Source organism: Zonotrichia leucophrys, chromosome 9 (assembly GCF_028769735.1).
Source record: "Zonotrichia leucophrys gambelii isolate GWCS_2022_RI chromosome 9, RI_Zleu_2.0, whole genome shotgun sequence".
In the NCBI taxonomy this organism is placed as follows: Eukaryota; Metazoa; Chordata; class Aves; order Passeriformes; family Passerellidae; genus Zonotrichia; species Zonotrichia leucophrys.
In genome coordinates, this window is record NC_088179.1 from 8,602,550 (window position 1) to 8,609,247 (window position 6,698).

Sequence of the window (6,698 nt, forward strand, 5' to 3'; positions counted from 1 at the left end):
TCCCTGTTGCTCTCTCGACCCATTCCTTGCCTTGTAGCTCATTTAACAGACCCGTGTAGTAGCTGGATGCTTCTTTTTCTCCTCATTAGTCAGCCCCCAGAGCTCAGGGCACCCTCCCGAGCTGCCCTGCATCCCCTGGGGATGGGCTGCACATCTTTGCTGGAGCAGCCTGGAAATCACACAGTGCAGGGGCACCTCATGGCTTTTGAAGGGCTGCCCTGAGGAGCAGCAGAGCCGTGCTGGTACCCAAGGCAGAGCTGCCAGCCCAGCCTGGGATGGATGGATGGATGGATGGATGGATGGATGGATGGATGGATGGATGGATGGATGGATGGATGGATGGATGGATGGATGGATGGATGGATGGAGCAGCAATCCTGCCCAGCTCCCTGTGCCCTCGGGCTGCACAACCCTTGTGACAGTGATTCAGCAGCAGCTCGGGTGACTCATGTAGCTGCCGAGGAGATTAAAATCAATTCCTGCTCCGGAGATGACAAACTGCCCTTTGGTGTCGCATCAAAACCAGCCCGGAGTTGGTGACACGGCCGCGAGAGGGAGCTCACAAATCCCGGGAATGCAGCAGGGATTTGGCCGGATGGCCAACAGAAGAGTTTTAATTAGAGTTATTAGAAACAGTTGCTTGTTCCTTAATTCAAATCAGTTTATTTTGTCCTTTATCGAGTTTGGTTTTTCCTGAATTTTTGGAAGGTGTTAGCAGATTTAACTGTCGAGGCAACCATATTCAGGTTTCATTCGTGACTGTTCTGTTTGCTGTATTGTGGTTAAAAATTAACCAAATTCTGCTCTTTAGACAAGAAAAAAAATCCTATGAAAGACTGGAATGTCAAACATGGCCAATAACTGTGCTCTGTCTCACTTAGCATATGCATGTCACCTTCCTTTCTCTATAATTGGACTATACACATAACTATAGGGGGCTATGTGCAAGGTTACCTCCATTCCTTTCAGCTCATAGGGAGCTCCAGAGGAAGGACAAAACCCAATCTTTGTCTGCTGTAATGTATTGCAAAACTAGCTGGAGAACACACAGGGAAAAGGCTCTGAGCAGCAAACCCAGCCCCCAAATGGCAGGCAATGCAGGGATTTTATCCCCAGCCAACAGGAGCTGCCCATGGGGATGTGACAGGCTGGCCTCAGGTCTGACATTGGAAGCAGAACACAGCAGCAACATACCTTGTATCCCATGTCACATCACTCAAAGGAACTCCAGACCAACATATATTCTCTAAATTATAGCCAATATTTAATCACATCATAAGAAATCGGATAAAAAAAACCCCAACCAACCAAACCACACACTAAACTTTGCAAATAGCAGACAGAGACTGTGCAGCTGGCATGGCTGAAGGGAATAATTTCTTGTAATTACAATTTAAAGCTTGGGAGGATTTTTTTGGTGTTTGTGGGGATATTTTTCCTCCCTCTTTTATTTTTCATGTGCATGTTAAGTGAATGTTTCTCCAACACCATTAAAATTTCTTGGGAGATCTTAAAAAGGAAAAGCATTTGAAGGAAAAGACTGGAGTAATCCTCAACACTTCATGTATGCATGAAACTCTGGAGCATTTTCAAAGGCTTTTTTTTTTTTAACTTAAGTCTCTAAAAGTCTCTGATTTGCCTCACCCTGAGATTATTCCCAGCTATGAGTCTGATGTATTTCCCTCTGTGGCACTCCCAGTTTGCTCCTTGTTTGCAGCTGAGGATCTGGCTGGCTTTGAGCGATTCCCAGCAGGATGAAGCTCCTCTGACGTCCTGTAAAGAAGGAACCCTCTGGCTGCTATAGATCTATTTATTGAACAATCAGGAAGATGCCTTAAAAGCCTCTATTTCCTCTGGCTGCAGCTTCCACACAAGCCAGCAGGCTCATTAAATAACCATTTCAATGATATACACTTGGGGGTGTATTTCCCCTACGCTGCCAAGCCAAAGGGGCTCTAAACATGCCAGAGTTTGGTGTGGCTGGAGGTTGAAATGGGATAAAAGAAGGCAGGGTTTCCACTGGCTGTCAGCAAAGGAAGAGAGGGTGAGTGTTTGAGAGCTCAGCAAAGCTTGAAAAAGCTGCAGCCAAAGGAGCACTGAGGTTCATCCAGCCCTCTCACATCCCAATGCCCTGACCACTCCTTGTGCCCAGGCAGAAACCTGGCTTTACACCATGGTAAATGCCTCTGAGACATGGTAATACCCACTGGAAATTGGATGTCCCAGTGTCTAGGGACCGGAATAGCCTTCTTTTCCCATGCCTCATGTTGCCTTAGTGAAATCATGGATACAGCTTTTTGCAGCCAGTCCCTGGGGCCCAAACCCCTCGCTACTTCTGCAACCGTATGGTGACTTCATGTGCATGGTCCTTTAGCTGCACCCCAAACTCATCCCCTCCATTAAGCAGATCCCCATGCAGTTTTCCCAGTCAGATCTGAGGTAAGTACAGGCTGTGTTGGATTTGCTCTGTGCTGTGTAATCTGCACTCCCTTTGCATGAACACTCCAGTGAGACTGGATGACATGGCATAGAGGATCCAGGTTGTTGTTTCTTTGTCACTCAGGATTGACTTGTGCTGACTAATGCCTAAGAAATTACATGAACTTTTTACAAAGAAAAATGTGCCATATTGATGGAATTTTCAATCTTGCTCAAATGTCAAGCAATCTGCTTGCAGAAATTAGCGTTCTCATTTCTTGACTCCTCGACCTTAATAACCAATGGAAATATTGAACCAACCTTTTAAAACTGAGATTACTCATTTAAATCCAATTGGAAAACATGGTGATGGTAAGGACAAAAATGTCAAGGAAGTTGGGGGGCTGAGTTATATTTGCCATCACATTAGGCTTTGAAATCTGCTGATTTCCTGCCAATTACAAGTTTGGAGCTCTTTGTGGAGATCAGTTGTGTTGGCCTAGATGTTACAGGCTGATATGAGCTTTTGTATTTCCTTGTGAAATGTGCCATTAGGATGGAACATGTTGTGCTCCTCTGCTTCTGGTTGCTAAGTACCCATTCTTCACAGCTGTACCTTGAGGCAGAAATTTAATAACCCTGTGATGTTTACTGTCTTTCCTACAGAGCTGCAAGATTTCTAGTAATAGGAAGGAATACAGTCAAATAGTGCTTTAACCAGCTGGATAGAGGCATATTATGGGCAGGTTTCCCAGCTGGAATGGTATGTATGTATGGAAATTAACTGATTTGCCAGTTTGAGTGCTGTTCTAGTATTAGTGTGACCCCTTGGGAAGTGCACTTTTGTGGACAAATACTGTTCTGAAAGGAAAGGATATGACAGAGGACAAAAAGTAATTTTAAATTCAAAATGGCTCTGTTCCCTGAACTAACACCTTATATCTCAGAAGATAACTTGCCTTGAAGCTTAGGACCTGGCCAAATATCAATGCTGTTATGCAGTAATATTAAAAAAACCAAAACAGTCATGTCTCTGAAAGCAAAAGTCATACCATTGCCATTAAAATGAATGCAAGGGATCCATGCTGTTGGAGCTGACGAAAGCCTAAAAGCCAGCTACAATTTATGTTCTGTTTCCTATTATGAATTGTGTTGACTGCAGCTGTGGTGTTGCGGGATTTGGAGCTTTCACATTGATGGGGATTTGGCACATCAGAGCAGAAGGTATCTGCTGGTTGCTTGGGGAGATGCAGACAATATCTGTGTGCTAGACAAAACAGAAACATGTCATAGAAGGTTCCTGTTTGCTGGATGAAATCTTTGCCCTGCTCGATAAGGTGCTGATGACTTTGACACCTTTTCCCATCCATGGCAGGGAGGTTGAAACAATGATTTTTAACCCAAGTCATTCTATATTTGTATGATTCAGTGATTTCCTGGCTAGAAAATTATAAATTTTATTAAGTGTATTAATTATAATTTTTTTTAATTATAAAGGTTTTCCTCTCCTTTGGAGCTTTGTGTTTCTAGGGAGCTTAGCCAAGAAGCCCACTTGCAAATGTGTTGGAAATCCAGACATATTCACATCTGGAGCTGTCCCAGGACATTCCAGTTTGAGCCTGCCTGTCCCTAGATTCTCCTGTGTGAAAAAGCTGCAGTTTATTTCTCCCCTACATATATATTTGCAGGAATGGCAATTGCTAATCTTCCAAAGCAAGTTTGCACATTTTGATTTGCCTCAAAATCAGCATGACAAAATAGTTCCCTAAAGGAAACAAGAGGGGCTTTTTGTTTTGTTTCTTAAGATGAAACAAGGGAACAAAGGACTGTCTTGCAATGCAGGGATCTGTAAAGGAAGAAGCCCAGATTGCCAGAAGGAAGGAGGAAAATCCAGTGCTCCAAAGAGAGTGAGACATTTGTGCTTGATAATCTGGACATTAAACATGACTGTCTTCAAACAAAGTCAGAAACCATGTGTGATATTTGAATTTCAATTCTTTCATTGTTCACCTGTGTTTTGTTTTTCCCCTCAGACCCTTCTCTCTCATCTGAAGACTCTGAGATTTTTTAAAGAAATCTAACAATGAGTTCCCATTCCAGTTGTTATTGAGCACCTCAGATTTATGGGAAACTACATAGGAGCACTGTGTTCCTTCACTTTTTGTGGACAATTAACTGTCTCAACTGTATTTGGACTTCTTTCAAAATGCAGAATTATTTACAATAAAGATAGATGATCAGGTATTTTCAAAGAAAGTTTGATAATAATGTGCATCTACTGGCAGCAACTAAAATCCTAATTTCCTGGCTGGGTTTGCTCCAGTGTAGGAGCAAATTTTTCTGTCCAAAGTTGGATATTGTGGTGAGCATGCAGCCCTTCTTGCAGGGGCTGTGTTCAATACTCAATATATTTTCTAAGAACCCAGTCCTAGGGAAGGTTTAAAAAAGGCTTAGCAAAGCCTTTTGCAGGCAGTCCTGCATCGCAGAGGAGGGGAAATTCATGGTGTATTTCCTCTCACTGAGCAAGTTCTTAATCTTGGGAAATATTTGCAGGAATTTATGATAACTTGAAATGGTCCCACTTTGGGTGATTTGGTGAGATATAAAATATCTCAAAATAGGTGGAGCACTTCCTTTCCTCTGAAACAGTGTCTAAGCCTTAATTGGAGATGAGATTGTAATTAAGGTCGTCTTTCCCACTCCAGCAATCAAAACAGCTTTTCAAGCCCTTTTTTAAAGTACTGTCTATAAAGGTCCTGAAAACTCATAAACACATCAAAGAGTTAAAAATAGCTACTGTTGTTTCCTTATTGCTTTTTCTCCAGTGCTTTGAATGGCATCCTGTAATCTCCTGAATCTCTGCTCACAAGCCCAGCCCACAAACATCCCTTGCTAGAAACACAACCTACTTCTCTGCCAACATATCCTCACACCTTGCTGTATCTCAGCTCATCTTCATTACAGTATCTTAACTGGAATTTGCAGCTGATCTTTGAGGCTTCCCAGGGGAATCAATGACTTTTTCCTATCAAAATAAATTATTTCCCAAAAGCTTCCTTCCTTTGCTGGGAATTCAATGCCACCAAAATTGAAACTGATTTATTAATTAATTTCTTGGTCATTTTGTTTGTAGTTTTTTCCCAAGGTGATCTCTGCTGTTTAATTTACAGATGCAAATGGCAAGCAGGGTGACCTATTGTTTATTTTCTGCATGTGTGTGTCTGCAGCTGGGAAGAAGGAGCAGATGTGTGAGTGCTGAGAAGTTCTTGCTGCCTTGGGCTACACCTGATTGTCAGCATAGGTCTGGGCCAGGGATGAGAAACTGGGAAAAAGGAAGAAGTCATTTCAGCTGAATAACTCTTTTATCTTCTCTCTGTTTACCTAACTACTGTGCAGAAGCCAGGCAAATCTACCTTTATAATCCTCTCTTGAAAGAGATGCAAAGAATAAAGATGGGTGTCAGGTTGTGAAGAAAAAGAGCAGTGGCTTGGAACAATCCAGCAGTGTTTACCCACTCTGAACAGCAGAGATAAGAACAGAGGTGATAAAGAAACCTAAATCACACATCAACAGCACAATATTAGAAGGGTGATTAAGATTATGGACCTAAGGGAACGAACACTGCAGTAATGAAAGTGGAGAACCTGGGTTTTGGGTTACCTAGGGAAAGAGGCAGGTTGGGCTGACCTGTGCAGGCACTGGAGAGGCAGAGGGGCCTGGGATGCTGTGCTAGGGGCTGGGGTTGCAGCCCAGGCTTCCCTGGCATCAGCAATTTGCCTGATGGGAGTCAGGCAGCTCCGTGACAAGCCACCAAGCAAGGGCAGCAAAAGGGTGCTGCTTTGGAGGCAAGGAAGTTTGGATTTAAATTTAGACTCTTGGTTTGTCTTTCCCCCTAAATTCTACCCCACATTTGCAGAAATTTTGGTATTTAAAGAACCTGTGCAAATTCCAGTGCCTATTGCTGTTCATCAGCTTCTTGGATCCTATATATAAATGTACACATGCTGTACCCTGGTCAGTTCTGTTTATAACTGAACACTGCTGCTTTGTACTTCCATTGTCATGTATGGAAGCCAACCACAATTAACTAATTCATTAATTAACCAAAAAAACTTTCTGTCTGGTGACATACTTTAGCTTTGCTGCTCAAGGAAGGAGCAACAGAAAACTGTTCAGATTTTTAAGGAGGCTGGAGTAAAACTGTTCTGAAAATCTACTTTCCAGCATTTACTATGCCCTTGAAGGATGAATTGAGGCCAGTTGGCAGGCTTTCCTCCACA